The sequence below is a fragment of the Rhineura floridana genome, chromosome 16 (genome assembly GCF_030035675.1).
Source record: "Rhineura floridana isolate rRhiFlo1 chromosome 16, rRhiFlo1.hap2, whole genome shotgun sequence".
Taxonomy (NCBI): Eukaryota; Metazoa; Chordata; class Lepidosauria; order Squamata; family Rhineuridae; genus Rhineura; species Rhineura floridana.
The window spans coordinates 14,861,516-14,889,452 of NC_084495.1; the positions used below are offsets into that span (position 1 = coordinate 14,861,516).

The 27,937-nt window shown below is 40.9% G+C and overlaps 1 protein-coding gene across 7 annotated transcripts in view; it reads left to right on the forward strand.

Annotated features, from left to right (window-relative positions):
• TENM1 (teneurin transmembrane protein 1) overlaps positions 1-27,937 on the forward strand; it is an 897,331-nt gene that overhangs the window by 625,892 nt on the left and 243,502 nt on the right. The window lies entirely within an intron of this gene.

Consider the following 27,937-nt stretch of genomic DNA (forward strand, 5'->3'; position numbering starts at 1 on the left):
GCTGGGGATTGAACTTGTGACCTTCTGTATGCAAAGCAGATGCTTTGACACTGATCTACAGCTCATCCATGCAGAACCGGGATGGATCAAGTTTTCATGTGTCCATCTGTCCATAGTTTCATCTGTGAATCCTTAGGACAGTGGGGCCCAACTCTTCTTCCCCATGGAACATCTGAAAATTGCTGATGGTCTTGGTGGACCATGTGATGCCCCTGTAAATGTTGTACAGTCATTATGGTAAGTGTCAATTTTGTAGGGTAAATGTGATAAGTAGCATGAGTGAAAGGGGAGAGTATATGGGTTGGAATGTTGAGGAATGCTGAGTTGTGATTAGCTGAGCGTCTGGGTGGCTGAAGGTATAGATGAGAGGATGGTAGTTGTTTGTTTTAGTTGGTTGCTGGTTCTGGGTTTTGGAGGGGTGGATTTGTGTTTCGGCGGGTAGTGAGGCAGGTTTTAGGACTAAGATATATAAAGAGAAAAACTATTATATGCAACCAGATGCATGTTGACTGAACTTAAAGAAATCTTGTTTATTCCTTGTGTTATTAAATAAATAGTTTTGGTTTAACAACACTCCTGATCCGTGGCTGGGATATTACAGACCTGAAGGGTGGGCAGAGCAAATACCAAAGCTGGGAACAGTATCAATGGTGGCAGCAGTGAAGGGATAGTGTAATGGCAGCAGGTATCCAAAAGCAATCCAGGGCATAATCTTTAAAGGCAGAAAGATACAGGGGGGTTGTGGCCTGTAAGTGCACCCAGACACTACGTAACAATCTGAGGAGGAGACTAAGACACAGTCTCAGGGCAGTATTGCATTACAGAGTGTCAGGTGGTGGCACCTAGTAGTGGGATCATGAGAGACCTGTGTGAGACCAGATCCTGAGTAGGGGTCTGACAGACTGCTTCATGATTTTTCAGCCCGTTGAAGCGATTGTAATGTGCTGTGCTGGATTATTTTTGACTGTGTTTTTATTGCTTCTTTTATATCTTCTATTGTATTTTATGGTGTTACAGTTTGCAGATTCAGATTGTAATACAATAGAATTGAATATAAGAAATAAAAGAAGCAACAAATATACATTTAAAATCAACATGAGTACTTAATGTGGACATGACACACGTGGGCCACAGATTAGGAACTCAGGGGGTATATAGCCTCCATGACTTGAGGACTGCACTTTTGAAAGCATGCCAAATTACAGCAGTTTCTGTGTTTTCCCCCCATGGTTTCGCTCCCAGTTTCCAGTGCACTCTAATGCTATATGGTATGGAGACCTTGTGAGGTTGACACTGGAGCCGTCTTTGTTTTCTTTCCATGTAATTACACCAAACAACAATATGTTGTTTGCATGGCTGAAATCATCCCCTGATTCCACTAATCAGTAAACTGTAATTATTCTGCTAAAGAAAACAGCTTTAAAAATTCATGCTAACTCTTTGCATCTTTTATTATACATAGTGACTTAAACATTCTATTGTTTAAATAGCAAAGGCAAAAGCCGCAGGGCAAAACATATATACTCCTGTGTGCTTTAAGTATTTAAATGGAAACAAGAAATAGGAGTTTGTTAAGATGAGCAAATGGTGGGATATGATCTAGGCTTGTTGTAGTTATGTGCCTTCATGTTGATTACGACTTATGGCGACCCTATGAATCTGCGACCTCCAGTAGCATCTGCCATGAACCACCCTGTTCAGATCTTGTAAGTTCAGATCTGTAGCTTCCTTTATGGAATCAATCCATCTCTTGTTTGCCCTTTCCTCTTTTTCTACCCCCTTCTGTTTTTCCCAGCATTATTGTCTTTTCTAGTGAATCATGTATTCTCATTATGTGTCCAAAGTATGATTACCTCAGTTTCATAATTTTAGCTTCTAATGACAGTTCTGGTTTAATTTGTGCTAACTCCCAATTATTTGTCTTTTTTGCAGTCCATGGTATGCACAAATCTCTCCTCCAACACCACATTTCAGATGAGTTGATTTTTCTCTTACCTGCTTTTTTCACTGTTCAACTTTCATATCCATACATAGAGATCGGGAATACCATGGTCAGAATGATCCTTACTTTAGTGTTCAAGGATACATCTTTGCATTTGAATACCTTTTCTACTTCTCTCATAGCTGCCCTCCCCACTCCTAGTCTTCTTCTGATTTCTTGACTATTGTCTCCATTTTGGTTAATGACTGTGCCAAGGTGTTGATAATCCTTGACAAATTCAATGTCAAAGTTACATAAATCTTTAAAGTTACATAAATCTTCTGTTGTCATTACTTTAGTCTTCTTGACATTCAGCTGTATTCCTGCTTTTGTGATTTCCTCTTTAACTTTCATCAGCATTCGTTTCAAATCATTACTGGTTTCTGCTAGTAGTATGGTATCGTCTGCATGTCTTAAATTATTGATATTTGTCCCTCCAAATTTCACACCTCCTTCATCTTGGTCCAATCCTGCTTTCCATATGATATGTTCTGCATATAGATTAAACAGATAGGGTGATAAAATACACCCCTGTCTCACACCCTTTTCTATTGGGAATCACTCGGTCACTCCATATTTTAAGATAATCATAACCAAATTTTACATGATGGTTCCTGAGATCAAGCAGGTTTTTTTCTATGATTGGGCACCATTTTGAATCAAGATGGCGGACTGAACCTTTCAAAATTGCACTGATTTTTTGTTTGTTTGTTAGAATTCCTCACCAATGCTAGGCATGAGGCTACTAGTTAAAAATTATTATTATTATCATCATCATCATCATCATCATTTATACCCCGTCTTTCAGCGAAAGGCCCTCAAGGCAGCTTAAAAGGAAAAATATTTCCCCCCCCCAAAAAAAGATACAATTCAAATAATTGAGCAGAAAGAACAGTAAAACAGCAGCATTTCAAGCCAGTAATATCATCCTAAAAATGTAAACCTTAGAATAGACATGAAGAGTGACATATAACAATAAATAAATAAATAGGTATACCACCTAATTAAAAGCTGACTGAAATAATAAAATGTCCTCAGGGCCCACCTATAAGATAACAAAGAAGGAGGTAATCCTTTTTCATGAGGGAGGGAGTTTTATAGAGAAGGGGCCATCACTGAGAAGGCCCTAACTCTGGTGCCCACCACTTGAACTGCCCCTACCGGTAGATATATGAGTGGGCTTCCATAGCTTGAGCAGGTTCATACAGGTATAGGTGTCCATTTAAGTAACAGGACTGTGAAGTTCAGTGCCAGCACTTTGAATTAGGCTTGGAAGTGAATAGGTAGCTGGTGCAGCTAATACAGAACCAGATAAATATGGACTAAAGGTTTATTGCCATATTGTTCTCTACATTTTGTAACATGATAAGCCAAAGTAAGGGAATTTTCCCCTGCTAGTCCAATTTTAAGAGTAGCTACCACCATCATCACTTCCTGCATGTTTTGAATAAGATGCCTTCCTCCAAATTGGCACTGATGCAGAGATGCAAACATCTAGAGCAGCCCATGCCTTAGATGCAATGGTTGAATATCCAAATGGCCTGATCTTCAAAATACTCATCCAATAAATGTTCTTTTAACAGAATAATGCTTGGATGACAAATATCTCATTTAACACCAGATACCTAGGGGCCAGTTCCCATATCCATGCATATCTCTTGGAAAACATTCTCTCCCCAGTGCTATTCAACATCTATGTGAATCCATTGGGAACAATTATTAGGAATTTGGGGGCAAGGTGTCAGCAATATGCTGATGATACACAGCTCTATTTCTCCATAACATCTGAGTCAGGAGAGGCTATGAATGCTCTGGTGTCTGAATGCTGCAGTGGACTGGATAAGGACCAGTAAACTGTGCTTGAATCCTGGGAAGATGGAGGTTCTTTGGGTAGGTGGTTCCCATGTCTGGGAGATAGGCAGGTCACCTGTTCTAGATTGGGTCACGTTCCCTCTTAAGAACAGGTCCACAGCCTTGGGGTACTCCTGGATTCACCTTTGTCACTAGACACCTAAGTATCATTTTATGAGCTTTGTCTGGTTCGTCAGCTAGTCAGTTCCTGGACAGGGATAGCCTGACCTCTGTAGTCCATGCATTGGTAACCTCAAGGCTGGATTACTGCAGTGTGATCTATGTGGGGCTGCCCTTGTTCTTGGTTTGGAAGCTCCAGCAGGTGCAAAATGTGGCATCCAGATTGCTGATGAGAACATATGGCCAGCAACATGTGATACAGCTTTTAAAAATATCTACACTGGCTGCCCATCTGCTACTGAGCCAGGTTCAAGTTCCTTGTATTAATTTACAGAGCCCTATAGCAGAGTGGGGAGGAGAAGCTGGCTGGGAGTCCAGAGTCTGTGAGTTCAAATCCCTGCTTGTATCTCCTGGGTGTCAAGGGCCAGCTAAATATCACCCCCACAGTGAGTGGCTCAGGGGTTACGTGCCCTGCCACCTGTGCAACCGTGGGCAACTGCATAGTCCCAAGACACCCAGTTGCCCCCCCAGCTGGCAGTTGCAGACAAGGAAGGGGTGGGCTTGTGCAGCTGTGACAAGCTGGGCAGGTCCTAGCCAGCTGGGGAGGACAAGGCTCCGAGGGAGGCAATGGTAAACCTCCTCTGAATACCGCTTACCATGAAAACCCTATACATAGGGTAGCCATAAGTCAGGATCGACTTGAAGGCAGTCCATTTCCATTTTCCATTTAAAACAATTTAGGTCCAGGGTATCTTAGGGACCGCCTGAACCCTTATATCCCAGCTTGATCACTGAGATCTTCTGCAGGAGCAGCTCTGGTTATCCCCCAAGTTGGCAAGGCTCATTTGACATGGACACAAAATCGAGCCTTCAGTGTCATCGACCCAATTCTCCTGAATACTCTGCCAACAAACAGAAGGCACCTGCTGAAAACTTTTCTGTTTCGCCAGGCTTATGTAGGCAATTAAGAGCCTGCTTTTTTCACAACAATTTACCTTTGTTTTTATTGTATTTTTCATGGGGTTTTTAAAAATTCTATGGTAGTTGTTTTAAACATTTTGTAAACCGCTTTGATGTTTTTAACGAAATAGCAATATACACATTTTTTATAAATAATAAATAAATAAACGTGTTTGGGAAGACGTATGGTGACAGCAAAGTTCTCTGTGGTATTTGACCTGGAGGTTCATTTAGTGCTTGAATAATGGGGCAGAGCAGGGACAGCCCCCTGACCTTTTTATGCGACATGGCCCCAAGCTGTGTTTAGAAGTCATGGAGGATGTGATCTGGCTAAAATTGGAGGGTCAGGGAGTGGGGCTTGTAGATTTCCTTATGGGCTGTTATATCCCCCCCCATTAACATGAGTACTGGGTTCATTCATATAACCAAGCCACCACTTGATGCTCTAGTCCTCAAGTGATAAGAGAGGAAAGGGGGCAGAGAATGTGTGTGAAAGAGAGCCTTAAAACTGCAGACCCCGATCCTTCTTAGTTGGGAGCAAATATCATTGAACTCAGTGGGACAAGCATAGGATTGTGCAACAAGTTACCAATCAGTGTGTGGTTGAAAACCTTAGGAAATCATGTAAATGAACTCACTTCAGAAAGCTTTTATTTGCCTACAGGGAAACTACAGTAAGAACATGTAAAAGTTTATTAAAGTTAGCATATTCTGTTAAGGCAGATTGATTATTGAAGGGAATTGGGCTTTGTTTCCTGTACGTTTTAATTATCTTCTGGTGGGAAATCCAGTCGTTATCATTAATCATTTATATAGGGTTTTCATGATTTAAAGTGCCATATAATATTTCCTACATACCACTTCTGTGGCAACTAAAATTCATGTGGATGTTGTATTCCTACGTAACATTCCTCCGTTATATTGAAAATTACCCTTGAAAACTTTGAAACCAAGCTTGTCCCGGTACCACCCTCCCCCCCTCAAGGTGAGGATTTCAGTCTCCCAAGACATGCTGCTGATGTTCTGGAAGTCACCATTCTCCAACAAGAGGACATGACATTAATGAACTAGAATGCATAAGTTTGCCTCTATATATTGGAGACTCAGTTGAGAGCAAAGTCCCCCCCTTCCGCTAATGATATTAAATTAGCATAGCAAACCTAGGAAAAGTGTGTGATCAGCAATTACCGGTGCTGTGCATTGTCACTGTGTTTATCTTGTATAAGAGCATAGGAACAGCCTGCTGGATCAGGCCGATGGACCATCTAGTCCAGCATCCTGTTCTCACAGTGGCCCATGGGAAACCCGCAAGCAGGACCTGAGTGCAAGACCATTCTCCCCTCCTGTGGTTTCCAGCAACTAGTATTCAGAAGCATACTGCCTCCCATAAGGAGGCAGAGCACAGTCATCATGTGACCTCTTTCTCTCTTTTTCTCTAAACTAAAAAGCCCCAAATGTGTTTGAGGTTTGCAAAGGAAATATCACAGAGATTACTTCTTACATGGACTTTTGAGTCTACTACTTATCTGTCCGTCCGTCCATCCATACATCCATTTTATTTATTTACTTACTTACTTGCTAGCACCTACCAGTGGTAGTAACTTGCAAGCCTGTTGTGGCTAGTGACAAACATCTTTCTTTTGGGAGGAGCCTTCACCTGGGGAGCATTAAAACTGGCATGGAGCATGTGTTGCAATGCAACTTAATTAAATTATCGGTGTCAATGGGAATGTACACAACTCATATTTTTTTAGGAATATACAACAGATTATTGAACCAGGAAGAGCAAGAAGGTATGTTAATATAGACTAAGGGGGCAAATATGGACAGGAAATGACAAACTTTGCACTTGAAGAGGAAATCTTTAGAGTGCTTTATTTCAGCTATTTCATACCGGATTTGTTGTTGTTGTTTAAAGTAAAAAAATATCCAGCTTAACACAAGAAAATAAGAAGATCCTGCTGGATCAGGCCAATAGACTATCTAGTTCAGCATCCTGTTCTCACAGTGGCCAACCAGATGCCTGTGGGAAGCCGGCAAGCAGAACCTAACAGCATGTCCCCCGCTTGTGATACACAGCAACTGGTACTCAAAAGTATACTGCTTCTTACAGTGGAGGTAGTCCATACTGTTGGAATAAACAGTCTTTAATTAGTACCCACTGTACTGAGAAGAAAAAAACACTAAAGGGTTAACATATCTAGGCCTAGGAACAGATAGAGTGGGGTTCCTGAGTTGTGGGTTTAGCTTCTCTGTTTCCTTCCTTCCTTCCTTTCTGCTGTAACAAGTAATGGCTGGTGGTGTTAACTAAAGGATCCAGTTTAAACTTTACAGACCTGTCTGTCTTCCTTGGAATAAGAGAAAGAACATATGGCGTTAGTCAGTTTCAGGCAGTTCAGACAAATCAGCTCTGTTTGAGTGCTCTTTGCTCCCACAATGGAGCAAGTAGTGGGGCCATGCAGAGTAGCCTCAATTCAGATGCTGGGAGCTTGAATGTCTGTAACAGGTGGGCCGGTACACCTCTGGTTGTGTATGTGGAGGCTTTCCCAGAATCTGCAACCCTGACTGAATAAATATGGAAGGCTACTCCAGTGCACAGATCTACCTTGCTGAATCAGGGGTAAGAAAAGAATAACAATGAGTATCTGCATTTGTGATATATGGGGCCAGGCATGTCACTCTGGTTCAGCCTTTGCCAAACTGATGCCTTCCAGATGTTTTGGATTACAAAACTTCTGGAGAGCACCAGGTTAGTGAAGTCTGCTCTAGTTGCCCTGATGGTGAATGATATGAATGTGTCCTGCCAAGGCCATCTGAGGAAAACAGCAAAAAAAGAGGCTGTAAAATAATGATACAGAGCAAAGGAAATTCACTTTAATCTACCTTTTTTATGGCTTATAATTGGAGGCATTATCTGCTTCTTTGACCTTGCCATCTTTGAATGATATCCATTATCAGTGGCTGCATAAGTGCAAGTATGGACCTGGTTTACGAGAATATATAAGAAATAGTAATAGGCAACAATATTTGCCTGCAAATGTTAGAAAAATCCAGGCTGTGTTCCTTTTGTAAGTTAACTTATTTATGTTTTAAGTGCAGGGTGTTCTTTTTTCTTTTCCTGTTAAAAGGGTTTCCTAATAATATGTAATAAAATAAAGTTATATAACAGGTCACTGTGCCCAAAATGAAGAAGACAACATTTTATTTTTATGCTGCCTTTGAACAGAATAGAGATACTTCAAAGCTTTTAGTGAGATTTTCCCCCCCACTGATTTCAGATGGGGGGGTTGTGGAGGGGAACAGCAAAAGTGGATGAAGAAAAACACTCCCTTGTTACTTTGTTTTTTGAAGGAAGTTTTTTTTAAAAAAAATCAGCTGCACGGTGATTTCCAGTAAAAGTGGATGGGGTATAGCCGAAGCTAAAGAAATCTGGGTCTGGTCAATGTGCAGATGGGAGGCTATCTTGGGATGACACATATGCTGCCCTGCATTCCATGACAGGAGAAAGAAGGAATATAAATGTGAGAATTAAATAAGTGCATGTTAAAATACAAATTCACAGAAATAAATGCTAAAATACAAATGCACAGATGAGCAAACTGACCTAATTTAAGATCAGTAACAAACTGATTAAGATAACAGGACTCTTCAGTTTGTACCAAGTTTGGTATATTTAGATGTCCCCTAAGTTAATTTTACTTTGTGGTAAGCTTTTACCTTACTGTGATTTGTTTAGACTCCCTTAGAGTTGGGCTGCAGGCCTAGCTAATAAGCAGGCCCCTCCCTGCCAGCTTCCCAAGGATAAATTTTACAACCAGCTTAAGCCTCAAATTAGCTTCTATTCTGTAAAATATTTCATTCAACATAGCCTGGAAGAGGTCCCATTATGCTACCTTTACATGTTGAGATTCAGTGTCATCTTACATTCAAATATACCATTTCTTCTTTTATGAAAACTTTAAATAAAATACCAAGAATTCTGGTGAGCAGTGTGGCAGGGTCAGGGCAGGGACCAATGATGCACACAGGAACTGAGGCGGGGGGGCCCTTGGGGCCCTTTTATCATACATCTTCTGAATTCACAACTAGTTAATTTTCACTCCACAACTCACCTGTGCAGAATTCAGCCCCAAATAATCTCTAAGCTATTCTCTGAACGTTTGAATATATGTCAAAAATATTACCTTACCAGCATATGACCCATGGTATTTTATTTTCATCATGCAATGGTATCTGGCTGTGTCTGATAGCTGACATTTAATAGTATTTTGGATCTGACACCATCTGACATATAATAGTTAATGGTATTTAGTATTTGATAATTGACAGCTTATGACATTTCATATTTGATAGTTGCCAAAATCTACTATTACTGTTGGTTACCATGATACCATGGCAAGAAATCATGTTCTCGGAACACTAAAATTCCCATAGTTTCAAGACACTTGTATTGTCCTTTGTTTAGCTCCAGGGCATGTTTTATTCCATTTCAGTATTAATATCTGATTTTGCATTTCCCCCCCCCCAAACCATTTGTCAGATACAGGTATAAAGTACTGTATAAAATAATGCATTTTATACAGTGCAATCCTAATCTTAACTGGATTATTCATCTCTTGCCAGCCCCTATAGGAGAGATGGGTAACTGGGTATGTGTGTGAATGAGGCTCTCTAGACCTCTTTATCTGGCCCTCAGGGCTCTCTCCAAGTCACAGACCCTCCAGGTCACTAGCCTGGCTGGAATTTGTCTTTGAACTCTGATCATGCTTGCCTGAATGGAGCTTAAAGAGGGATGTGGGAGAAAATCAGCATTTGTTAATCCACTCACTGTTGCTTCTGGGCCTGTCCACCGCTAGTATACCTAGAATATTGTCTAGAAGGAGATGTGTTCCCCCTCCATCTGACTGAAAAAGGTTCTCCATCCCTGCCCTATAGGAAGCTGCCTTCTGCCATTCCCATTTCATCACAGTCTTCCTGCCATTATGTCTGAAATGCCACAACATGCCTAGTCATAGGTGGCATACTCCTCTCCCGTTTCTTAGTGTGAAACGTACTCATGCGAAACCTGGAGAGTAGCTGGCTTCTTGATAACCCATTCCCCATCAACTCAATTATACGTTAAGGTCCAAAGTATACTGAGTGTTAATTGTGTGACTGCAATAAATGTGTCTTCAAATTTTGTGAGCAGTTGTAGGAGGGGATAGATCGCAGAACATGAGGAGGAAGGTTTAACTTTCCCCCCATGCCAGTTGAAAATCACTGCCTACCTGTTATCAGCAGGCCAAAATATGGCCTTTAAATACCAGTTATTTCAATAAGAACATTAGGCGCACACATAAATATCTCCCATTTAAATCAATGGGATTCTGACCAGATCATGACCTTATTCAAGATGTATTGAGTTAGCCAGGTTATCAGGGTATAAATGCATCCAGCTTCCCCTATACCTTCTTTATTCATGCTGCTCGATGCGGTAATAGCAGAAATACTGTAATCTTAACCACCATAATGCTTCATTGGAGCAAAGCTTTTGTTTTGTGAGAGTGTTTAAATTAGGGTGATGCATATCCCTTCATTGGAACTGGACAGTATTTAAGGAGTGGGTCCTGGTTCCTGACTGGGGTGTCCATGCATCCCGATTTGCAGAGGACAATCCACTATTTCAAACTTTGTAAACAGGGCAGTCATCTAATTGAAGTGCTGCCTTCCTCAACTCTCATTGTCCATCAACAGTTAGCACCTGGACAGCAGACTGAGCAGGCACACAACAGGTAGCCTGGTCACAGTCTTCCCTGTTATACAGAGATGTGTTGCACGTCTATTTAAATAAATTATTTCTAAATTGTCATCTATACATATAAGTTAGCATATGCAAATTTTTTGCAAAGATGTCTCCTTTTGTCTTTTTTGGGGGGGATATGTAAAATTGGAAAGAGGGCCCATCAAAGATGGGGAGAAGGCATATGTCCCTTTCCTGCCAAGCAGCTGATCAGAATGACAAAGAACAGCTTCTGGTTTTGAGGGGGGCTACAGCAAAGTGCCTGCAGCTTAGCCCCCTCCCGTGTTTGGTGGACCTCTCCCCTGTTGTGCTTTCCTACAGTGCCCCAGAGCCAGGATCTAGCTAGAAATTAAAATGGACATCTAGAACTATCACAGTCAGGTAAAATTGAGGGCTCAGGTAGGTCCTGTCAGGGTGCTGGGGCCTGTGCATGAGTGTCACAATGAAGCAGGTGTTTCCTCAACTGCTGCATACTTGTACCACTAGAGGAGAGACTTCTGCACAGCTATAGCTGTTTGAAAGGTATACGGCCCTTCCAGACATCCCATTTGTAGTACTATAGCTGCAGTTTTTTTCTAATATTTTTTGCATTCTTCCATATGGCGTTTTCGTCGCATTGCTATTCCACAATACTGCAGTCATCAAACCACTTTTTCTTGTGCTGTGAAAAACATAACATTTGTGAAATATCCAGAATGATTCAAAAATATTTTCAATGTGTGGAAGGTATTTTGCATAATTTCCCTGTGTGTGGGTGGGTGGGTGTGTTGCCATATTCACACCATACATTTATTCCACTTTTATTCCCCTTTACAACAGTCATGGCTTCCCCAAAGAATCATAGGAAGGGTAGTTTGTGAAGGGTACTGACAGTTGTCAGGAGACCCCTATTCCCCTCACAGAGCCATAATTCCCAGAGTTTTCTGGGAAGATGGATTGTTTGTTAAACCACTCTGGAAACTGTAGCTCTGTGAAGAGAACAGTGATCTCCTAACAACTCTTAGCACCCTTTACAAATTACTTTTCCCAGGGTTCTTTGGAGGAAGCCATGGCTATTTAAAGTGGAATAATAGTGGAGTAAACACATAGTGTAGATGTGGCATGTGGCTTGACTGACTTCTGTTTTGCACCTTTTTCTCTCAGACAGAATCCTGGAATACCAGGTTCTGAACACCAAAAAAAGAAATCTCTGGAAGGGCTCTCTGTACCCTGTGTGCACACTCATAACTCCAACATCTACTAATTGGAGGAATAGGGAAATGAAAGGGGTGTGACTACAGTCACAGAATGTTTCTCAATCCAAACCTATCCTATCATTGGTGTGGACAGAAAAAGCACAATCACCCTCCAAAAGACAACAACATATGTCTGGTAGTATGGATGGTCAACTACAATTACACTCCAAAAGACATCAGAACAAACAGCTACGACATTACAAATGGAAGGGCCCATAGTTTGGAATGAATTCACTAATAGGAAAAAAAAACCTTGTGGTTTAAGAACATACCTATAGCCAACAGATATTTCTATCAAACTTTAAAAAGCAGGGAAATTGGGCAGTTATACTGAATACACCAGGAGAGCAGAAGACCTGACCTCCCTTCTGAGATATTGTACTGCCCTACAAATCTGTCACAATGCGAACACAATTTGGTTGGGTCTTTCACAGTCCAATCCACTTCTTCTGGATTTACCCCTGTGCAATCATGCTTCAGATAGGTGAAACTGACCTGGGAGTTGGGCAGGGAAGGGAGGAGGAGGGCAAGAAGTGGAGGGGGAGGGAGGGGGGAGATTGGAAGGGTGGGCACTGGGCAGAGGGGAAGCCCCTTTCCTTTCCAAAAGGAAAACATTGTGAACAGTATCTTTCTTTTTCAAGGTTTCCCCCACCTTTTATTCTACAGCAGGCACATGTAGCCTCCAACCCAAATTTAAACCAAAGCTGTCCCTGGCTACATCCACACCAGGCCTTTATTTCACTTTAGACAGTCACGGCTTCTCCCAAAGAATCCTGGGAAGTGTAGTTAGTGAAGGGTGCTGAGATTTGCTAGGAAATGCCCTATTCCCCTCCCAGGCCTTTAATTACAGCAAACTGACTGTTAAACTACTCTGGCCACTGGAGCTCTGTCAGAGGAATAAGAGTCTCCTCTTCTCTTAGCACCGTTCACAAACTGCATTTCCCATGATTCTTTGGAGGAAGCCATAACTGTCTAAAGTGAAATAAAGGTCTGGTGTGGGTGTGCCCACCTGATCAGGCATGCCCAATAGCTGTGAGTCTGGCTTTTAGAACACTGAGAGTTGGTTCTTACTGAGCATGCCCAGCCTTATCATTGAGTTCAATGCTAAATTTAATAAATTAATTAAAAATCAGCTAGGCATTTTTTAAAACTTTTAATCTGCAGAAGATGAAGGTCAGAGTATAGGGCAAGGTCAGTAATAAGATTACAGGTACTCTGTGAACATGGCTGATTTATAATTAATTTCAAGAGATTATGAGAACTCTGACAGAAAAATTCCAAAAGGGTCTGTTTTTTCTCTATCTCCTTTTACACTTTGAACTCTCGATTCTCTCTGACTGTTTTGTGTATCGCCATGAAAATTTAGAGGGTTGTTAAGCAAGCGTTTCTGAGTTCAGGACTGTAAGTTTGTAAGGTTTTGTTTTGAAATGAGCTCATGGGAAGCATCAGAATGGCATTCAATTTAACATTGCGGAATGCAAAGAATCCATGCTGACTATAGTATACAGCCACTCTCGTGGCTGTATAATAAACCACTTTCATTTACAATTGGTTTCCCTGTTTCCCTGTTTCCCAGTGTGCTCTGTAAGAAAGCATTTCAAATCACCTCTGTGTGTCTGTGTGTATGTGTTTCTCAGTGCCCTACATTATGACTGTCTAGGAGGGTGGCCCCATTGTTTTCCCATATAACTTGGTTCAGTTTTCTTACCTGGTCTTGAAAAAAAGGTAAGTTTTCTTACCTGGTTTAAAAAGAAAAAGGAAAAACTTCACTATTTATATCGTGGTTTAAATGGTGCATTTTCTACTTTTATGATTTTAGATTGAAATATTTCCAGATAAAGTTATTTCCTCTGAGGGATAAAATGTGCTTACATACCCCAAATTTCTAGAGGAAAATGTGATTAAGTACTGTAGCCTTCCATAAGAAATATAGCTACACTGGTATATAGGGTATTCAAACCCTGTGTGATTCATGTCTCATAAAACTTTATTTGTAGTCTCAATCAGATTCTGAATGCTATACCAGGGGAGCATGAATGTGAATATTTTGTAGCTGAAAAAGTATTTGCAATGGCTATCTTAATGTGTTCATTGAAGTTTCAATATAAACAGGCACAAAATAGATAGATAGATAGATAGATAGATAGACAGACAGACAGACAGACAGACAGACAGACAGACAGACAGACAGACAGACAGACAGACAGACAGACAGACAGACAGACAGACAGACAGACAGACAGACAGACAGACAGACAGACAGACAGACAGACAGACAGACAGATAGATAGATAGATAGATAGATAGATAGATAGATAGATAGATAGATAGATAGATAGATAGATAGATAGATAGATAGACAGACAGATAGACAGATAGACAGACAGACAGATAGACAGACAGACAGATAGACAGACAGACAGATAGACAGACAGATACTTGGTTAGGAAGTTTTTCCTGATGTTCAGTCAAAATCTGGCTTCCTGCAACTTGAGCCCATTATTCCTTGTGCTGCACTCTGGGACAATCGAGAAGAGACCCCCAACCCTCCTGTGGGTGACAATCTTTCATGTACTTGAAGAGTGCTATCATATCTCCCCTCAGTCTTCTCTTCTCCAGGCTAAACATGCCCAGTTCTTTCAGTCTCTCCTCAAAGGGCTTTGTTTCCAGTCCCCTGATCATCCTTATTGGCCTCCTCTGAACCTGTTCCAGTTTGTCTGCATTCTTCTTGAAGTGCGGAGACCAGAACTGGACACAGTGCTCAAGATAAGGCCTAACCAGTGCTGAATAGAGGGGAACTACTACTTCATGTGATTTGGAAACTATACTTCTGTTAATGCAGCCTAATACAGCATTTGCCTTTTTTGCAGCCACATCACACTGTTGGCTCATATTCAGCTTGTGAACAACGTCAATTCCAAGCTTCTTCTCACATGTCATATTGTTGAGCCCAGTATCCTCCATCTTATAACTGTGCATTTGGTTTCCTTTTCCTAAGTGTAGAACTTTACATTTATCCCTGTTGAATTTCATTCTGTTGTTTTCAGCCCAATGCTCCAGCCTATCAAGGTCCCTTTCAATTTTGTTTGTCTTCCACGGTATTAGCTGTGCCCCCCAATTCTGTGTCATCTGCAAATTTGATAAGCATGCTCTGTACATCCTCATCCAAGTCGTTAATAAAAATGTTGAAGAACACTGGGCCCAGGACTGAGCACTGTGGTACCCCACTCATTACCTCTGCCCAGTTTGAGAAGGAACCATTGATAAGAGCTCTTTGAGTATGATTCTGGAGCCAGCTGTGGATCCATCTGATAGTTGTTCCATGCAGCCCACATTTAGCTAGTTTGCTATTCAGAATATCATGGGTCACTTTGTCAAAAGCTTCGCTGCAGTCAAGATATATTATGTCCACAGCATTCCCATGGTCTACAAGGGAGGTTATCCGATCAGAAAATGAGATAAGTTTAGTTTGGCAGGATTTGTTCTTCATACATCCATGTTGGCTCCTAGTAATCACTGCATTGTTTTCAAGGTGCTTACAGATTGACTGCTTTATAATCTGCTCCAGATTTTTTCCAGGGATTAATGTTAGGCTGACTGGTATTTAGTTCCCCGGTTCCTCCTTTTTGTCCTTTTTGAAGATAGAGACAACATTAGCTCTGCTCCAGTCCTCCAGCACTTCACCAGTCCTCCATGATTCCGCAGATATAATAGACAGCGGTTCTGAGAGTTCTTCAGCCAGTTCCTTCAATACTCTAGGATGCAGTTTATCAGCCCTGCCAATTTGAACTCATTCAAAGTGATTAGGTATTCCTTGACCATTTGTCTATCAATCTCAAGCTCCAATCCTGACCCTTCTACCTCATATTATCCAGGAGGATCATAGACATTTTTTGGGAGAAGACTGAGCCAAAGTAGGAATTGAGCACTTCTGCCTTTTCTTTGTCATCTGTTATCATTTTGCCATCCTCATTGAGTAGCTGTGCCACCATTTCTTTTCTCTGTCTTCTACTATGGACATACCTGAAAAAAACTTTTTTGTTGCTTTTAGCATCCCTTGCTAGCCTCAACTCATTCTCAGCTTTAGCTTTCCTGATACCATCCCTGCAATTCCGTGATACCTGCCTGTACTCTTCCTTTGTGGCCTGGTCTTCTTTCCACTTCCTGTATGTGTCCTTTTTTGTTTTCAGGTCATCTCTAAGCTTTTTGTGAAGCCACATTGGCTTCTTCTGCTGCTTTCCCCCTATTTTCCTTGTTGGAATTGCTTGCCATTGTGCTTTATTATTATTATTACTATTATTATTACTATTATTATTATTATTATTATCTTTATTTATATGCCGCCATTTTTCCAAAACTGGAACTCATGGCGGCTTCCAAAATTTAGAATTTCCTTTTTTAGAAACTCCCACCTATCTTGGACTCCTTTTCTCATTAGTGTCGCTTGCCATGGAACCATATTTACAATTGTTCTTAGTTTATTAAAATCAGGTTTCCTGAAGTCCAGGGTGCACATATGGCTACTCTCAGCTTTTGCTTTTGTTAAAATCAAGAATTCAAGTATGGTGTGGTCACTTTCCCCCAGAGTTCCCGTAACTGCCTTTGGTTGCTTCTTCCACTTTCTGTAGGAGAAAGTTATCTCCAACACAAGTCAGGAATTGCTTGGAGGGGCCGTATTTGGCAGAATTTGTCTCCCAACAGATAATTGGGATAATTGAAGTCCCCCATTTCATGCATCCTTGAAACATTCGCAATTTGCTTTTCAAAAGTTACATCCTCGTCTTCTCCTTGATTGGGTGGTCGGTAGTAGACTCCAAGCACCACATTCCTTTTATTACTTACCCCATTAATTTTAATCCAGATCCTCTTGGTGGAGCAACATATAGTGTGACTCCACCTCCCTTTTTCTTCCTTCTGTTCTTTTTGAACAAGTTATATCCTTCAATTGCTGTATTCGTCATGGGAGTCATCTAATCATGTTTCAGTTATACCTATCAAGTCATAATTACCTTTCTGTATTAAGAGTTCAAGTTTGTCCTGCTTGTTTCCCATGCTCTGTGCATTAATATACAGACTGTGTATAGTGGTTACAAGGAAAACTGTGGTCAGAAAGTCCAGATGGAGTCAGATGAGCTAAGGAACTAATAGGGACCCTGTTCACCTTACATACAATAATTGTCCTAGTTCTTTGCGCCTTAGTCTTAGCAACTCCTATGAGAAAACAGGTACTGGTCACTTCTCCTGTCTGCCACCCTTGTCTGCCTGTTCTGGAACCAAGGCTTCTCTTAGTCCATGCCATTTACTTCTGGCCCTTCAGATCCTTGTTTGCCCTTTACAGAAGCCAACTACCAGCCTGTTTGGACTACCCCATTGCCTCTGGGCTCTGACAGTTATACATGCCAAGTCCATTCTCATGGAACTGTCTGGATTCTCTGCAAACACAGTATATCACATTTATTTTGTAGATGCATACTACAAGCAACTGCATAAATATATATTGAAAACGTTAGCTCACAATGTTAATTTACTGAAGCTATTTACTATTTGCCCCATCACCTTTTATGTATTGGACAAAATCTGTTCACTTGCATTCCGTTTCAAGGGATTATCTTGTACATCAGCTGTGTATCTTACACACAAAAAAAGATAAAATAACCAAAGCTAAATATCAAGAACTATACAGAGTACTGTAAAAACATTAATTTTTCTTTTTGATAACAGGGAAAAAAATCACTAGTGAAGACAATGTCTGTTTGAATTTATATTTCACTGTTGATGACGATCTATTAAACAAAAACCCTTCACAGAAGAAGAGAAAATCCTTATCCAGTTGATATTTCCTGAGTGACTAGACCGTAGCCTCAAGTGAAGAACAGGGCATCTCAGAGATGTGGTTTATAGGCAGGGAATGAAAATCATTAAAATTGATTTCCTGATAAATAATACAGGAAAAGACTTCATCTTAGAAGTTTTATCAATTTTCAATTAGTTCTTTCAAGATACGTTCACATTATATTGTGAAACACTGTGTCACATAAAAATAATTCATAAAGTATAACTGGCTCATTGGTTCTTTAAGAGAGTAAAAACCAGAGTACAAGCCAAAATGTGTGACAAGTGACAGCTGGAAGAAGGTGGTGTGCTCTGGCTCTCCAGGAAAAAGAAAAAAGGATGCATCATTTTCTCATTTACACAGGAACAACTCTTCTCTAATTGTAACCTCTAAATACTGTCGATATTTTGAGAAAGCTTGCACACTTAAAATACATTAAAGCACTCTGTTGCCCTAGCACAACAAATCCACTTAAAAAAAAAAAACCTACCTTTTTGCAGTTAGGAAAGTGAAAGGAGAATGCACTGAGAAAAGTGGAATGAATGAATGATTAATGGGAAGATGTATAAACACCATGCAAACTAGTCAGGCTCATTGCTCATTGTCATGTAACCCTGCAAAAACATCAAAATAAATACTCAGTAAAGAGCAAGAAAGAAACTGTTACACAAAAAGTACCATCTGAAAGCACGTGTGGAGTTTGCCAGAAAGCATGAGTGTGCCCCAGCTGCGATGTGGGAAAAGGTTTTGTGGTCAGATGACACCAAGATAGAGGTTTTTGGCCAAAACTCAAAGTGCAATGTGTGGCACAAACCTAACACTGCCCATGCCTCAAGACACTCCATCCCTACAGTGAAGTATGGTGGTGGGGATGCTTCTCATCAGCAGGGACTGGGCATCTTGTTAAAATTGAAGGAAGAAGGGATGGAGCAAAATACAGGGAAATTCTGCAAGAGAACCTGTTTCAGTCCACTAAAAAGCTGAATCTTGGGAGGAAATTCACTTTTCAGCAGGACACTGATCCCAAGCACAAGGCCAAAGCAACATTGGAGTGGCTCAAGAACAGAAAGGTTAATGTCCTACAGTGGCCCAGTCAAAGTCCTGATCTCATTCCATTCAGAATCTGTGGCACTCTTTGAAAATTGCAGTCCACAAGTGACATCCAACCAACCTGAAAGACCTGGAGCGAATCTGCCAAGAAGAATAGGCCAAAATCCCCCCGACACTGTTTGCAAAGCTGGTATGTACCTACCCCCCCAAAATTAAAACTATTATTGCAGCAAAAGATGGCTCTACCAAATATTAATGTGTGGGTGTTGACTACTTACGCAAGCAATGTTTCAGTTTTTTATGTTTCTTACAAACATTTCCCAACATAAATCCAATGTCACTTTACAGTAATTGATTTTGATTTACAGTGTTTCAAAATAAAATATACAGGAAAAAATTACAATGTAGCATTTGTAATTCAGTAATATGAGAGCACTGGTCAGGGGTCTGATTACTTTTGGATGTATCTTTTAAAAAAGTAAAAAACATTCAGAAGGTTTTGTTTTTTAAAAAGAAAGAAGTAAAAAAGTGTTAAAAGCCTGTTAACTTTTTACAGTAGCCCAGGTGGCTAAATGTCAGTCTGAATGCCATTTTTACAGCATGCCTGAAGTATTAGGGATTTTTATAGGTCTCCATAGGAAGAAAGCTCTTTGTTTTCCAGATAAATCTTCTTCTTCTTCTTCTTCTTCTTCCTCTTCATATCAGCTTGAACAGCTCCTTGAAAGTTTGGGCTAAAACCAAGAGCAGATTCACTGCCCGACTGACATTGGAGCCACTAGGCTTACCTGGATCTGGGTATGTTTAGACCTGGAGGGAAAAGGGTTAAGGAAAGACATGGGAACAGTCTATAAATATTTGAAGGGCTGTCATATAGACAGTGGAATAGACATATTCTCTGTTGTTCTAAAGAAGAAGACTGGAACCAATGGGAGGAAATTGCAGGGAAGCAGATTTCAACTAAACATGAGGAGAAGCTTCCTAACTGCAGTTGCTGTTGGGGGGGTTGTTTGGATGATGTCTTTGAGTACCCTTCCAGTCTGTGATTTTGAATCTGTAGAGATGAAGTCATAGCAGATAAACCTGCTATACTGCTCAAGCCAGTTTCTTTGTTATATTAATGGTTCTGTCAAGTACCCAATTTACATGTCTAAAGACTTGGCCAAGAGAAGATGTGTTGCTCTAGGAACTAAGATAGCCCTCTCTCCTCACCTGGTTGGGGCAGGAGGTGGATTTTGTGTGAGAGTCTGTGAAGCTGAGAGCTGGAAAGACACAGGCTTGACTGTTCTGTGTGCTGAACCACAAGCTATGGCTTTCGGGAGCCCCTGCATCTTAGGCTCAGGTTGTATATATGAGTAAATAAAACCATATATCCTTAAGACAGTCTCCTCTGACCCATCATTCCAAGGAAACTGAACTCTGGGTATGTGCTGGAACCCCTGGAAGTCTCATGCAGCTCGGAGATTGGGGTGCCCACAACAATATTTTATTAACTTTCATCATATAAAACCAACTAATTAGATAATACAACTAAATAATAATAATATAACAGTTCTAGGAAAGCAATGTCATATGTCATACAGTACACTACAATGACAGACAGGAAAAATATGAGAATGAATTCAACAAAATGGATATATGGACCTATATTTCCATAGAGACTGTTGAGAATCGATGTTGTAGATGGTTAGTGTTGATGTGTGACATAAAATTCCACCAAATTGTGTAAAAGGCCTGTGGGTACTCTTTGCCTTGTATAACCTTATAATTGTTTGTTATCTTTTCCTATTGCTATAGCAATGTTCCATATGTTTTCATACCACAGCAAAATGCCCAAGTCTTCCAGTGTTTCTGTTTTTGTGCAATCGAGAATCTTGCAGAAGTCAATAAGTTTAAAAGTTCCTTGGCTTCAATGCCCGCATTTATGTTTTCAAACAAGGATAATAAAGATAAACGTAGTGTAGGTTGCAATGGTTCCTTTAGCGTATGAGAACTTTCTGTTTGTATCTTAGGTTAAGATCCTTCAACTAGTGGCACTCACATCATAAATAATGGTACATACCCCTATTACCACAACCTCTCCAACACATAGAGGGAAGACTAGAAGACATCTGTGAAACTTGTACAGGAGTTCTGTAACCACACTGGAGGCATTATAGATCCTCCACTGAGCTGGAAGGGTGGGAGTCGGACCTGAGGACCTTCTTGGTTCCTTCAAACTGCATGATTCTATTGGTTTTCAATTATCTCATTATAGATCTAGATATGAAACAAAGCATACATATATTCCTTTGGAGTTGGCATTTTGACAAGATAAAATCATTAAACAGACATTACTATAAACTGATGTTGGCCTGTCGTTTTTGTAGTTAACGAGGGAGTTGATGCTTGATGAACAATCCAATTAAAACTGGCAACAAAAGACCTAAAATGTCAGCCAAATTGCTTTTTAATAGTCAACACAACCATTGCAATACATAAACATTAAATCCCCATAGCATCATAAAGCTTCACGGTGAAACAATTCTAGAAATGAATAATAATTACAGCACCTTGAGAATTCTTTTTAATAGATGTGCCCTCGTTAGAAATATTTTCTTGTCTAGCTTTATATGACAAAAGTATGTTTCCCTGAGAGCTCCCTTTATGCTTTTGTAACTGTGACAATTTTGTATGATATTGAATTAGATACAATGCCTAGTATTTTTAAACACATTGTTCTTGATTGAGCTTGTTTCTCAAATTGCCCTTGTAACAGAAGAGCCTCCAGAACCATCCCTTTTTTCATGGTGGTGGTATGGGCCCAAGCTGTGATCTTAGGTATGAAAATAGGGGTGCAGTAAGATTTATCGCTGTTCTCATCTGGAAAAATTTGAGGGTATGCAAGTTACCATAATATTGGGTATTATTCTGTTCTGCAGAGATCTGAGGCTCACAAGGGAAATGGGCACAGCCAAGCCTAGTGTCTTCTGGGCAGGTCAAGGCAGGCTGCTTAAAGTCCAGTCAAATTCAGTCAAGCATTGTCAAGGAAGTTCAATGCCAGTCAATTCAGTAACACCTAGTCAAAGCAGGCAAAGCAAGGCAGGAATCAGGAGCCTGGACACAGGACCAGTGCTACACTTCAGGAGGCCCTCGACACAATGCCACCAACACACACACACACACACACACACGAATGCAACCATGCATTTTTCTTTGTGACCTCCCATGGCACCAACAGCAACACAACCTGCCACAAAACATTTTAAGTAGTAGTTGTGTGTCCCAATAGACACCCAGTCCTAGCTTTTGGGCATCCAGTGGACACAAATGGACACAAAACCTAATCAATGAACCAAGAGCACAAATTCGGATTAGAAGCCACTGAAACACTGGCTAGGGCAGCCTTTCCCAACTAGTGGGCCACCAGATGTTGTTGGACCACAATTCCCATCTTTCCTGACCATTGGCAATGCTGGCTGAGGCTGATGGGAGTTGTGGTCCAACAACATCTGGTGGCCCACTAGTTTGGAAAGGCTGGGCTAGAAGTATGAAAATTTTAGTGACATTGAATACAAACAGTAGAACATAGGAACACATTACACAATAATTCTTAGGGTTCTTACAAACCAGCAGTCTTTCTGAAAAACTACTTAACAAAATCTCTCTCCCTGTACACTAATATCTGGTTCTCTGTATCTTTGTTCTTTTTTTCATTAAGAATTCTGCTATAGCGGAAAGTGGATCATAAGCAACATTTTTAATTTACATTTTAATTCATGTATTAATTAAAATTAATTAATTAATTAATTAAATTTAGGCTAGTAAGGCCTTTGCTAGGCTAATAACTTATGTAAATGCATTTGCAATGCCATATTCACTCCTGTTTTGTTTTGTTTTGTTTGAATCACTTTCTCCACAATCCATATGTTAGGACTTATACATGATAGAGAGGTTTGCATGTACAAGCCATTTAACTGAAAAAATGGGCACCCAATAACAATTCCTTCAAAAATGCCTTGGCTTACCACCCTCCTCAACGGCATCATTTTAGTGGGGGAGGGGGGTGGACAGCAGTGTCACTTTTGAACAGGAGCCAAAGGATCTCTTTGTATGAGGTTGAGGCCTTTGCAGATTTCATCTCACCACAGAATTTGAAAGAGTTAATTGCTGGAAGCCAAGGTTTAACCTCTGGGATTCCCTAACATTTTATTAGACTTTCACAATGAGAATTAAATTGCATTTTGCGCTGGTGTTCTTTTTGTTTACAAACCAACTTTTATATATTGTAGAAAAAGGAGAAAATTTTCGGTAGCATTTATTCAAATAAAAACATGATTATCTTCCCTTCTACCCACTATCTGCTTGTGTTTTAAAAGCCCATGCAAATTAAGTTATGATCTGCTGAGATGTCTCCTCATCTCCTAATTTATGCAAAATGGAATTGAACAGAGGCCATTTGCTAGTAAAAATTGAAAAGCAACATTTAATGGGTGTCTTGTGTGAATTTATTGAATTTATAAGTAAATGATTTTGTTATGTTATTACATAGCAAACCTTGATGCTCCTATTTGTATTTTCACCGACATAGTTAAGAATGAATATGTGGGGAAAGGCCTCTGTTAATTACACCTGAGAGAGAGTAATGCATTCAAGCAATATTCTAAATCAGGGATGGGAAGCGTGTAGCTCTGCAGATGTTGTTTGACTATAACACCCATCATCCCTGACCCTTAGCTGTGTGGTCTGAGGTTGATGAGAGTTGGAGTCTCACAACATCTGGAAGGCCATTGGTTTCCCATTCTTGTTTTAAATGATGGCTTTATTTGATGTCACAATAAACCATTAGTTTAATGTGAGGGGAACAAACCTAGTGTCTCATACAGTACATGCATTTCAAAGGTTCTTGCATTCTTTCCACCCCCTCCTCTGCTGCAAGAGTTTGGAAGCTCTCACTTCCATCTTTGATGAACTTCACCTTCTTGTGTCATCCAAACCTGACATACTGTGGTTCATCTTAACTACTGTTTGTTTGAAACAAGCAAACTTCAGGCTGTGGCTTATGAAGCTTGTTTATTTCAACAAACCATAGTTAAAATTAACCCTATTTTAGGGATCATCTGCAATGTTAAACTGTGGTTCACTGAAATCTGAAGCAAAAGCAAAAGCCAGCCAAATCGGAGGAAGAGAGGGAATGGGAAAGTCTAGTCTTATTTCTGTCAAAGTAAGCCATAGTGTATTGTAACGTCTGCATACAGCCGCCGTCTTTGCTGAAGATAAAGACAGAGGTTTTTATAGTATACACGTATGTACAAAAGTGATGCATGTATTTACAGAGACACACAGACACAGTGCACCTTCTTTGATTGTTTGGAGGGATTTTTATTTTTAAGATGCATTTTAATTAGAGTTAACTTTCTTCCTCTTCTTTTTATATTTTCTTTAAATTTATAAAGACGTATATATATTTAATGGCATCAATAAAATGCCATGCTGGAAGATTCATATATATGAGCTTGGGAGCAAAGGGAGATACAATATGTTGGGCTTTTTGGCCATGGAGGAGGGATTTGTTGGTTAATATTTTTAATATTGTATATGTTGTTAATGTGGGGATCCAGTCAATGTTAGCACTTACCCAGCCAGTTTCTGCCCAATGCACAAATGTTAATTTTGGTTCTCTAATCAGCATTTGAATTTGCAGCCCAATGAGACAGGGAATCAAGCTAACCAGTGATACAAATCATAGACTCAACATTTAACTGAAATGTCAATAGCTTAGCAGGTTTGGAAAGAGGGATATTTCAATTCCTGGAGATACCAGGGATTGAACCTGCAACCTTCTGCATGCAAAGCACGCACTATACCACCATATATTTTGATATGTAATTGAAATGGGTAAACTGAAAATGGAATCTAATTTGGGAAGGGGAGAGCTGCTTCCTAAAGTTATGACAATATGACTTCTGTCCTGCCATAGATAGGTAGTGATTGTTGGGTGAATGTTTCCAACATGCTTGGGGTTGAAGTCTTCTCCATACATGGTGGTAAGATAGAATTACACCGGGCAGCATCTGTTTTTGTAAATGGTGTTACACGTTAATGACAGTAAATAATAACTGGATTTGGTGATATTTACATGAGTCTCGCAAGTCACCAATAACATTCAAAGTGTTGGTTTTGACATAAAGCTTTATGTGGTTCAGGACCCCAGTATGTCCAGGACTGATGCTTCCCACTTGAACCGACCCAGATCCTGCATTCTTCATCTTGAGGCCCTTCTCTGTGTGCTCCCTTCAAAGGAGGTGCAGAGGGTCGTGGCACAAGATTGGGCCTTCTCAGTGGTGGTTCTCCGCTTGTGGGATGCTGTCCCCAAGGAGGCACACTTTGCACCATTGTGTATTTTAGGCATCAGGCAAAAAACCTTCCCTTAAGCCAGGCCTTTCACCTTCAGTTAGTGTCTTCAGCTCTTGGTAGCCTCTGTGATAGGATTTTTTAGACCTGTCTTTTATCTGTACTGATGTGATGTTAGGGTATTGATATTATTGTTGTTGTTATTGTTATTGTTGGCTTATTGCAATTGATTTTAATGTTTTATCATTGTAAGTCACTTTGGGTCACATTTATGAGGGAAGTGACTAATAAATATAAATAAACAACACCAACAATTCAACTGCAGCAGACATTCTACAACCTTACTCACCTTGGCTTGCAATTGTTTTTTATTATTATTACTGTTTCACCAATACAACGGGCTCTCTATCAGCAGGCATAAGGCTTACACTATTTTTGATAGTGCTGGACTGTGATTCATCATGTGCATGAACCAATCTGTACACTAGGCCAGTATTTCCCACTGTGATGTTCCTATATTAATGTATATATGGTAAGTGTTGGTTGTTTAGAAGATACATGGTAAGTGGAGTGAAAGAGGGGGAGTGAATGGGCAGTAGAATGCGAGATGATTGGCTGAGTGTTTAAAATGGCTGAATGTATAAAAGGAAGAGTGAGAGTGGAATCTGGGGGGGGAGAAGAGAACTGAGTGGGTTGCTTGGTGGGGTTTAGAGAGTTGTTTGCCAGGAGGGAGGTGGAGTTCGGATTAGTATTGAGTAAAACCATATGCTTATGTGCCTTAAGAAGAAATCTTGTTAATCTTGTTAGCTTTGTTATCTGTAATAAATACTTAATTTGGTTTACCAAAGGCCTGATCCTTGGCTGGGGTTTCACAGACCAGAAGGGAGGGTAAGGTAATGACCAAGGCTGAAGGGGAACTGTAACAAATGGTGGCAGCGGTGAAGAGAATAACAATACCAGTATTCAGAGTCTCTGGGAATACTAGTATTGGGACGTTACTGGTGGTTGCCTAGCAGGGGGATCTGTTGAGATCTGTGCTAGAGCGGGGAGAGAAACCATAAGAGAGAGCAGTCCGGACTGGTGGAGTCCCTGGTGGTGCCTAGTGACAGGCAGTAACCACGAGCAGGTAGGAACCTGACAGGGAGAGCCAGGGAAGGACGCCTCACACCCACCTACCATAATTTCCTCACTGGCTGGGCCTTTGGTCTGTAGACAAGCTGATAGTTGAGCTGGGAAGCAGTCAGGGTAGTAAGGCTACATTCACACCAGACATTTATTCCACATTCATTCTACTTTAAACAGCCATGGCTTCCTCCAAAGAATCATGGAAAGGCTAGTCTGTGAAGGGTGCTGAGAGTTGTTAGGAGACCCCTGTTTTCCTCACAGAGCTGCAGTTTGTCAGAGTGGTTTAACAGCCATTTCCTCTTCCCAGAAAACTTTGGCAATTGTAGCTCTGTGAGGGAAATAGAGACCTCCTGACAACTGTCAGCACCCTTCACAAACTATCCTTCCCATGATTCTTTGGGGAAGCCATGACTGTTTAAAGTATAATGAAAGTGGAATAATAGTGGAATAAATGTCTGGTGTGAATGTGGCCTAAGATGAAGCAGACCTTCTTTATACATTCATTTCACCTGACCTTGAGTAACTGCAATACCTAATCTGGCCATCCAGTGGTGCTGAAGTGCAGCAGAAAACGTACTAGCAGCTCCCATGGAAACATAGAAAGTTGACTTCTACTGAGTCAGACCATTGATCCATCTAGCTCAGTATTGTTTACACTACTGGTCTCCAACCTTGGATCCCCAGATGTTGTTGGAAAACAACTCCCATCATCCTCAGACAGCATGATCACTGGTCAGGGATGATGGGAGGTGTAGTTCATCAACATCTGAGGACCCAAGGTTGAAGGCCAGTGGTCTACATTGTCTGGCAGAGGCATTCTATGGCTTTAGACAGAGGTCCTTTTTCTAGTCCTACCTTCCCCTGGAGATGCTAGGGATTAAACCCTAAGCCCTTCTGCATGCACAGCACATGTTCTACTATTTCACCACAGCCCCTTCTGTTATCTGCATGATTATAGGTAAATCATAAAGTACATGAAGAATTAGTGATAAACTGAGAAAGGCCAAGGTATATAATGAGTGGGGGAATCATGGGACATTCTAACAGTAGATAAACAAATCAGTCCATGAACTTTAGTAGCCAGGGCCAGCACCAGAGGGTGGCCAGGTCAGGCCCTGGCTGAGGCCCCTGAGAACTAGAGGGGCCTCTGAAGGGTCCCTCCTTAAGGTGAGAGGGTAGTGCTCCTGTTCTGATCCACAGCATGGTCAGCTGCTGACCCTGCTGCAGATCATAGAGAGATGGAGCTGTCAGCCCCCCCAATACAGTGAGTGTGGGCTTCAATAAGCCTGTATACATGCCCCACCTACCTCTCCCATCCCTGTGAATAATGTGTGTGTTGTGCGTGCATGCCTGCCTGCCATCAACCAAGATGGCAGTGGGGCCTTCCCTAAGGGGTTGATGCCCCACCGCCTTCTTGGTTGATGGCAAGCATGCGCACGCAGCAAGCATGTCATTCTCAGGAATGGGAGAGGCAGGTGGGATGCGCTGGTGGGCTTATTAGCCTTACACTGCCTGTATGGGGGGGGATTGGGCTACAGCGTTGTGGGCCTGGGGCCAGCCCTGTTAGTAGCTTCTGACTTTAGGTTTCATATTTGTGTCTTAAAGGAGATTTTTATTTCCCTTTTTGGGTAGATGTGGAAGAATCCTACTGGTCCTTCATGTTAAACTAATCT